Source organism: Corvus brachyrhynchos, unplaced genomic scaffold (assembly GCF_000691975.1).
Source record: "Corvus brachyrhynchos isolate BGI_N302 unplaced genomic scaffold, ASM69197v1 scaffold302, whole genome shotgun sequence".
NCBI classification, from domain to species: Eukaryota; Metazoa; Chordata; class Aves; order Passeriformes; family Corvidae; genus Corvus; species Corvus brachyrhynchos.
Genome location: NW_008237244.1, coordinates 751219 through 760983, shown reverse-complemented (window position 1 = coordinate 760983; position 9765 = coordinate 751219). Strand labels below are relative to the sequence as shown.

The following is a 9765-nucleotide window of genomic DNA, read 5'->3' as shown; positions in this document are numbered from 1 at the left end:
TCAATGTCTCTGTTTTCTGAATGAATTAAGACTTAAAACTCTATGATAGCAAGTGCCAGAAGTTATTTTCTGCCTAAACCACTGAAAAACACAAAGACTTCTTTTCTTTGGGCCTTCCAAAGTCTCACTTCTCCATGGATGCAGGTGGTTCAGGTTCCTGGTGTGACAACAATTTGTCTCTGGAAAATGGTGCTGGATTAAAGCCGTGCATGATTGAGGGTTGTGCTGAATGTCTCTGAGAGGCCTGACTGTGTCCTTTTTGCTGAAGTGGGACACCCCTGAATAGTAGCAGAACATCAGCTTGTATTTTAGGTGCTACTGTCAAGCACCAGTAGCAAGAAGCATTCTGGTGAGAGAGAAGCAATTAGAAGGTTGCTCTAAATTTGGACTCACAGAACAGAATAGCTATCCAGGTACTATTGATAAGAAGATACACTCTTGTTACCATTGCACATGAAAGGGGAAGAGCTACATGTCATTAAGAGCTGAACATTTTTTGGCAGCATTCTGACTAATTGCTGGCAGGAGTTGTATGTGCTCCTTTCAATCCCAAAGGACAAGCTGGTGACAAGCCCAAATATGGGGGCAAGTCTGGTTGACAAAACACCACCACCTGCTTCACTTGTCATCAGGAGGAAAACTGTGGAGTTTCTTGCCATTCCTGTTTGATGGTATTGCCGCTCAGAATACCTTTTCTCTCTGTTGTTCTGCAAGGAGCAAGTGAAAGCTTTGGAGCTCATGGGAATGGTTCATCAAAAGGACTCAGATGTGGGTCAGTCGTTGGGAGAGATGCCTAAATCTGTTAGGACTTTGAGTTCTGGAGTAGAGTCTCAGGCCAATGTCATACCTGCACTTTAGGAAATTCAGCCAATGTTGAATGTGGACGCTCCCACTGCTATCTGTCAGGACAATTAAGTATTGCTTAGTTTGCCCTTCAAACTGGTAAAAGACAATCCTTCTTGGGTAAATAATTTTAATTCCGTACAACATGTTCAGTTCTGGTAAATATTTTACCTAGATGCTTGACCACACTACTAGTGACAGAAGACATGGAAAAGCCTGAGGTATTTCTTTATCTTGGTCTTTACAGGTAAGACTGATCTTTAGCCATACCAGACCACTCAGACCTGAAGGAAAGGCTGGAGCAAGGAAGACTTACCCCTAATGGTTAGAGAGCACTCAAACACACAGGAGCACTCAAACACCTCAAGACATGATGGGAGGAATCCATGTGTATGGAGGGTACTGGTTGATGTCACTGAGAGGCATCTCAGTTTTTTTGTAGACGGTCATGGTGATCAGGAGGGATTACTGAGGACTGGAAGAAAGCACGTGTCACTCCCATTTTCAAGCAGTGAAAGAAGGAAAATCTGAGAAACTACAGATTTGTCAGACTCATCTCAATCTGTGGGAAGGTGATTGAACAATTTCCCCTGGTAGCTGCTTCCAAACATAAAGGTCAGAAAGTTGACTGGTATATCACTGAAACACAAGAAAAACTTTCTTACTGTGAGTGTGGTCAAACACTGGAATGGGATGCCCAGAGCAGTTATGGAATCTCCATCCTTGGAGATACTCAAAACCCACTAGACATGGCTCTGAGCAGCTCCGAGCAGCAGAGCTAGAGGAGATATCTCTAGAGCTGCCTGACAGCCTCAGCCATTCTGTGATTATTGACGTTAACACAGCACATTGCAGGAAAAATACTAGATATGCACAGCAAAAGCAGGTTTTAATTTGTGAATATGCTGTGCCAGCATCAAGGGTGCCACCTGACAAATATTGTTACCATTACACTCATACAAGAGTCACATACTTGAGTGGACTAACACACACTTTGTTTCTGTGACCATACACATGCATACCTGTATGCTGAAGATGAGCTGAACAGCAGGCAAAGGAGATAAATTTGCTCTCCCCCATCTCGCTAAACCTGGTCTATCAGGGGAAATGGCACATTCTGAACCTACTTTTTAAATTTTTTCTAAATCTTTTCTGAATCAAGTTCACCTTCTATACCTCAGCCTTGAGTTTTATCTCAGTGGTAGGACAGTTCTTACCCTGACCCTGACTAAACATATTCCTTCAGCTGTTCAGTGTCTTTCTTTAGCTGTACAGCTGTACAGGTCTGTTGCTCCCCTGAAATTGCACAGCAACATACTTCTCATTTTCTCCAGACCTTATTTTCTTTTTATTTTCTCCCATTTGTTTCTGTCCGGTGAGTAGGGGAAGTCTGGGGGTTTGTTTATCTTCAGCTGTCTCCTCTGCAAGTTGTTCAGCTATTTCCTTGGTCTCTCTGTTTACCATAACCCTCAACCGCAGGATTCAGTCGTTCTCTTTTCTTAAAAAAAAGTGTACAAGTTCCAATAAAAAACCAGCATTCCACCCACAATTATTTCTGTTCCTCTTCTTGCCTACCCTCTCCTCAGATTTCCTACATTTTATTTTGGCTCTTCCGTCATTCATAATCTTCTTTCCTCTTTTCATCTCCAACATCATTCTTTCTCATACATAAAAGTATACAATGCTTTTCTTTCTGCTGAGCACAAGGGAACTATAGGTGCCGTTGAAATTAAGGATTTTTATTCATTTGTTGGTTTAATATCACGTTACTGGGCTTTGTCTCTAAATGACTGTCTAGGGCTTGTCAGAAATGCATTCTCAGAACAAGAGTCTGAGAAGTCTGGATTTGGGATTTGGCTTTTAACTTATTCATCCCTGTCCTGCTCTCAGCTCACAGCAGAACTCAACTTCCTTTTAAAACATTCCTCACTAGTGTAGAAGCTGTTTGATTTACTGTGAAAAATCCTTCAATTGGATCAAATCTGGTTTGTAAAATTAATGAATTATTGTCTTGTGAAAGTAATTCAGAGAGACATGCTAGTGCTCCTGACCTTCCTGGAGTGGAATACAAACAAGGATATTTCCTTTCAGTAACAGTGTTTATGAACCTCTCCTTATCACCACCCCATACCCCCAAACCTGGCTGGCTTCTAAAGCAAAGCCAAGCTAAAGGTTTCTTTTCCTCTGTGCTAGTTTTGTTGCAGCATTTCGTGTGACCCGCTGGGTGTGCAAAGTCGGAGGATGCGGGGTTTACAACTGCTGTAACCGTGACCCCTGCTCTGTCAATATTATCACATGGACTCACTGTTTCCATCGCAGTTTAAATAGCCCAGAGATGCAGTTAAAAAAGAAATGAATAATCAAAACCTTTCCTCTAATTCTGTTTTACATCTCAAAAGTGGACAGTAAGGATCAAAGGATCACTCTCTGCTGCTGATGAAATAAAGCCTGAAAATAGGGGTGTTATTGTCGACTTTAGGAGCACAGATTTCAAAACGTGAGCATGCTTCAGGGGTGCTGCTGTGCATGAGAGTACCTTCCTTCTCCTTTCACTGCTGATACATTATACCTGCCCTGCCCTCCAGTGGCCCAGTACAGCCACAGGGCTCAGTACTGCTGCTCTGCAGAGATCCATCCCTGGTGCTGCAGGCTGAAGAGAGAAGTGCTGCAGGTGTGGGTGACTGCACCACAGCCGTGAGTGTCACAGGTGGTGAACTGAGTGCCAGCAACCGGGCAATAAACACCTACTGTCTATATGAGGCTTTCACTGCCAAATGATGTGGATGAAAGCAGTATTGTGTAAGCAGGGATCAGATCTCCCAAACTGCTTTTCTGCTCCTGCCTCTGGAATCCACATCACCAGAGAGAATGGAGTACTAAAGATCCCAAATTTCTGTCTGAGTAGGGAGAGCGATGAAAATATGAGTTTTTTCCTTACTTTAACAATGTGTTTGAATCTTCAGCCTTTCCATACAAGAAAGAGGTGGAAACCAGTAGCATTCCAAAGAGAAATGCTGAGCAAGGAAAGGATGTTCTGTGTAGAGACCTGGGCAGTCCCAAAATTACATCCTACGAAGATCCCACCATTATAGCATAGCCCATGTAAGTGGAAAAAGAACAAGGATGACAGAGATTTGCAGTCTGACAGCCTCAACTTCAGTAGGAGTGCCTGAATGGCACAGTTGAAATTCTTTTGATGTCACAGTGTTCCTCAAGGGCTATTACTTGGCACCTTGTGGCTTGAGGCAGGATTCAGGTACTAGGGTCAGCACGTGTCATGGCAAAACAAATGTTCATAAATATAACAAACCTGACAGGCTCAATTACTTGTTGCACTCAAGGATGTAAAAATACAGCAGATGATTTGGTGTAAATCCCAGTTCACAAAATGCAGGTAGTTTCTTTCATGACATCTGCACAATAGTTAAGACTCACTGGAATTAAAAAGAAGGTTTTTCTTAAGAAAAAAAAGGTATAACCCCCTTAGGAAGAATAATCCATGATACAGAGCAGTAAGTACCAATATAGGGCTCAGGAATTCTTTGCTAATTATATAGGAGGAAGCTCACTCATTTCTAATAAAAATGAGTAGGAAACCTAAAAATATCTTACATTTTTCCATAGATTATACATGTACATGGTTTGGAGATTACTCTTACTGCATTTCTGCTCTTACTCCAAGGTGGCAAAAGATTGATTGGAAAGAATGGATTTATGGTTGACCTGCGCTACTGATGAGACAAAACAAAAGACTGGCATCCTTTATACAAGAAAGTTCCAGTTCTGACAGGCAAAGACAGATGGAAGGCAGCTGCAGAGTAGAAATTAGCACCATAGTTACACACACTGCATAATCTTTGTAGCCAATGGAGACAAATCAGCACTGCAAGAAAACTGCCCACCTCATCCCAAAGGAGAACAGCTCCAGACAGTTTCTTCTGACCTGTGTGAGATCTTGATGCAGAGACAAATGAAGTTGCAAAAGCATCTCTTTCTCTGTTGATTGTACAGGGAGACTGGGCAACAAACTGAGATGCAGAGCATGACAGTACAGAAGTCTGTACTGAACAATGAACTCCGTTTCCTTGTAATAGTCATTGTAATAGTCATTGTAATAGTGCTGGATTGTTGGTTCTGCTGTTCTGCCACCTCAAAGACAAACCTGAGAAACAGGAAGTGGTGCTAGATCTTCTCGACCATACCCATGACTATCCTCCATCATCTTACAAAGAAAACCCTGCTTTGCTCTTTAGAGACACCAGAACTACTGACCTAATAGGAGTTTGTTTTTCATACAAGCTCATACGTCACTGTATGGCTGTGAATATAGCAGGAACTGCAAGTCTGCTTTCCACTGTCAAAAATATTAGTAATTATCATATGTTTAATGGGTATGTCATAAAATATGCAGCACTTTCTGGGCCTGTTTGGCCTGTGGGTTGCACAGAAGTACAGGTTACATTGTTTCTGCACAGAGGACAGTCAACTCACTGTACAGGTGATTTTGTGTTGGCCTCATCTCTCTCTGTGCTACTTTTGGCTGAGGTAGAGTTAATTTTCTACACAGCGGCTAGTGTGGGGTTATGTTTTGGATCTGTGCTGGAAATGGTGTTGATAATTTAAGGATGTTTTCATTATCAAGGAGCAATGCTTACACAGCATCAAGGCCTTTTCTGCTTTTCACCCCATCCCATCAGCAAGAGGGCTGGGTGTGCACAAGCAGATGGGATGGGACACACCCAAGACAGCTGACCTCAACTGACCCCAGGAATACCCTGGACCATGTGCTCATGCTCAGCATGTTAAACTGGGGGAAGAAGCAGGAGGGACGTTCAGAGTTCTTTCCTGGGGATGCCTGAACAGCTGCCTGATGATGGGGAGTGAATTCCTTGTTTTGCTTTGCTTGTGTGCATGGCTTTTGCTCTACCTATTAAATATCTTTATCCCAGCCTAAGAGTTTTCTAACTTTTACTCTTCTGATTTTCTTCCCCACCTAACTGGGGGGAAATTGAGCGAGCGTCTGTGTGGTACTTAGCTGCCAGCTGGGATTAAACCACTCTCTAAAATTTTTCCCAGTGACAGCTGCTTAAAAAGAAGAGCTATTACATATGAAAGTGCAACTTTAACCAACATTCAAGTTCTCCAAATCAAAATATGTCTAGACATGGTAGCGGAATCATGCTTCTAAAAGTACAACAACCTCTGAAAAGGGAAATCAGATAATTGAGCAAAAGATTTTTTGCTAATTAGGAATCCTGTCCTACAAAAAACAAAGTATTAGTTACATTGAGAAAAACTTCGCACTTGCAGTTAAAAATGTTTTTTGACATTAATGCATTATGTTTTTCTCTGGTGATCTCATTTCATAAGCCTTCAGGTGATGGGTGTGTGTCTCTCCATAAAGCCAGAACACAAACTATTACTGTAGGTGAGTTCATGAGTATGGTTCACATAGGTTTGCCTAGAGTGCAACGAAGGAAATACTTGAACCCACCAAAAAATGCTTGGTGGTACAGCTGGCAGTGACAAAATACATAAAGTTCTTTAAAGACAGCGACATGGAGATGTGGCAGCAGCTCCAAAATAGTGAGTGCTCTGCTGAATCAGCATATTTCTGTACTGACCCCTTCCAGACAGGGAAAATTAAAAAATAAAATTCAGCATCTGCTCTCAGAACTCTCTGCATTGCCAAGCACAATAGAGGTCTTCCTAACATATAAAATTAGACAATTAGGATTCATCTCTTGGGACCCAAAAGAGCAGGAGTTTAAAAAATGTGCTTAAACACCATTTTTCATTGCTTTTACTTTATTGGCTAGCTGATACCTTTTGAAGATAAACATTAAGAAATACCATCCCAAAACTTACATACTTTAAGAATGTACAGAGCTGTTGCCACATTATAATTGTAGTTATTTTTTTATTATTACTCCATTTTCTAAAAGGAATTTTCCAATTATTATAGCAAAAATCTTTTCAAAGAAAAATTTCAAGGACAATTTTATGTAGGAAGACAAATATAATGCTTATTGGTTACTGTTGTTTCATGTTGGCTCTTGATAAGTTGATTGTGGATTGATTGCTGGAACCAGAAGGCACTGCTCGTGGGGGCAGCAAGGTCATTTTCATTTGCTTTTATCTACAGAGAAGAAAAAGACAATATGATATCATATTTCAAAAGAAAATCTCTTCTTTGCAATTTTTCACTCAGAGGTAATAATGGAGAAGGACTGCTAGGAGCTAGAAAGAATGATTATTGCTCCCTCACTCTACTGAAGCTTTAGCCTTTAGTGCTCTCTATTAGAAAAGCTTTTCCCTTATGGCAGAGAAAAACAAATAGGATACTGCACTCTGTTGCTGCTACTGATGCCCTGGATGAGTTTCACTGTAAGGTAGCTTTAAAGGAATGATACCATGAAATGTGGAAAAGCTAATTTCACCCCCCCAACCATTGCAGGTTTGTTCCTATCCCATATTAATTAGCACTAAGAACAGACTCATTTTAGTGAGGTGCAAACTGGAGCTTTCTGTTCATCTGTTGGGAAATCATTTCTCAAACCAGCTGATCTCATTGTTGGTACACATATGCACCCAAAACTTCAGCCTGGATTTTGTCATGCTTCCTGTCACTCACTGTTCCCCCAACCCATATTTATCAACTCCCCTGCTGTAGCAGACATCATTTCAGCTGCAGCTGGCACACAGCAGCATCATGGCTTAACTGTGCTTGCTGAAGGACTTACCTAGTTTTGACCTTTTCCTGAAGCAGGTCTTCTGCTTGTTAAACAGTTAGAGAGTGAGGGGCTGTTACTAGTCCCTGTCCCCAGCTGCCTCACCCCATCCATATGCTGCACTGCAGTGATCTTCGCTATGTTCTTCTGATGCCATGATGATTTTTTTGCCTTTTCTTTTATACCCCTTTTATATACCTTTATATAGCTTTTGTATTCTTAGTGGGTTTTAGCCTACATTCTTAGACTTATTTATCAAGCTGGGAGACTAAACATCTTAGAAGCCTCACAGTTAGGGATCAGAATGCCCCAGACACCAAGGTCCTCTCCAGAACACGTTTTGTAAACTAAGATAGAACCATCCAGGGGAAGGTTCCTTGGGGAGGGGGGGCTCATTCAAGCCTCTCATTGGGGAATCTTTGATGGATATGCTAATTAGTAAGACCTATAATGTTATACTCAATTGTTGTGGTGCATGTGGCAGTGGCCACTGCAGCAGAGCATTCAGAAGACTGGTGGACAGGCCTCCATGGTCTCCACCATGGTCTAATCCTCACCCCTTGGTTATGGCGAGCTCCCATGCTCCTAGTGGTTCTTAGTTTACATGTTTTAAGTTTACTGGTTTAGGAGTTCTCCATCCAGTTTTATGTATAAGCTCATGTTTATGCATTTCCCTTAATTGCTTATGTATTAGTTCTGGAAAGTTCTTCCTTCCTCGACACTCCCATTGGTCTACTCATGTAATTCCCTCCCCTAGGTTATCCCTATTGGATATTTCCCTGTTGGCTCCTCCCCCTTAGTCCATCCCAATTGGTTGTTTCCCTTTGTTCACCCCCATATAAAAGGCTGTGTTCTCTCTTATCCCTGGTCTTTGTCCCTGGTCTTTGTCCCTGGGCTCTCCACCTGCAGTAAACCAGCAGGAACCTATGCAAAGACCCTGCTTTGTCCTTTGCCTCCACTGATCCTTTTACACCACCTTTGTTTGGGGCTCGCTCCTTGCGAATGAGCCAGCTTTCCCTGCAGGCTGCAGCTGACACCAAGGACATCTGCAGCTGGACGCTGTGCTGCCTCGGGCAACACAACAGTGTCACTCAATCTATTGTGGGGGTGCATTGCGGCGTGCATTTCGGCGCATTCCACCTGGATGTGGTGCACCTAAGGATCATTAAATAAATAGAGAGGTAAAATCCCTTTTCCCTTCTAACCGTGCTTGATTCTTGATTTTAAGACCTTCTAAGAGACACTTCAACTCACCAAGCTAACAGAAAACTGACTGAGAAAACAAGGCTAATTGATTTCTGCTGCCTTAGCAAGGAAATCAGCTCATAGAAAGATCTGCCAAGCACCAGGGCATATACAAAGATTGTCAATAACCAAGTTACACACTGTGAACACCGGAGAGGAGGGAAGGGGAGATGCTGGGTGTTACTCCTCTGTTAGCAGTGATGAGCTTATATTAATTAAACACTGCTGGCACTGACTGCAGCAATTCATGGAATCGCAGAATGGCTTGGGTTGGAAGGAACTTTAAAGATCATCTAGTTCCAACCTTTCTACCATGGGCAGGGACACTTTCCATTAGACCAGGCTGCTCAGAGCCCCATCCATCCAGCTTGGCCTTGAATGCTTCCAGGGATGGGGCATCCACAAATTCTCTGGGTAACCTGTTCCAGTTCCTTACTGTTGGGGAAGATGAAACAGGAAAGCCTTATAAATATGATTGCCTGACAAAAGATTTTGGGAATATGAAAACTACAGGCGACATCGAAATGAAAGCCACTTTTGAAATACCAAGTCTTAGTTACTGAACAACTGGAAAACAATGGTATGGCCACTGAAGGGAATCCCCTCTTGATTGAACAATACCCTCTTCTTTCAGGCAGGTCCAAGGGTCAGAGCAGACCCTACTAGCTCAGCAGAAGGGGTCCAAAGAGTAGTTTTTAGAAGTTAAGATGTAACACTCTATGGTAATATAAGAACTCTTATAGGCTGTATGTAAATGCTATAGGATTTGTATCTTGTATTAGATTGGTTAGTGACAATTAGAATATTCAGTACAGAAGATGATTTATTGTATTGTAACCAGGACTTCACCATTCCATTCCATTCCATTCCATTCCATTCCATTCCATTCCATTCCATTCCATTCCATTCCATTCCATTCCATTCCATTCCATTCCATTCCATTCCA

General features: G+C 42.1%; 1 protein-coding gene across 2 annotated transcripts in view; it reads right to left on the bottom strand.

Moving 5' to 3' along the window:
• Positions 1-6746: 6746 nt before the first annotated feature.
• Positions 6747-9765, bottom strand: part of DPYS (dihydropyrimidinase) — a 39327-nt gene continuing 36308 nt past the window's right edge. For both annotated transcript variants that reach the window (XM_017730301.1, XM_008630716.2), the window contains one exon: positions 6747-6982. The gene's annotated coding sequence lies outside the window, so the exon portion shown is untranslated. The remainder of the gene's footprint in view (positions 6983-9765) is intronic.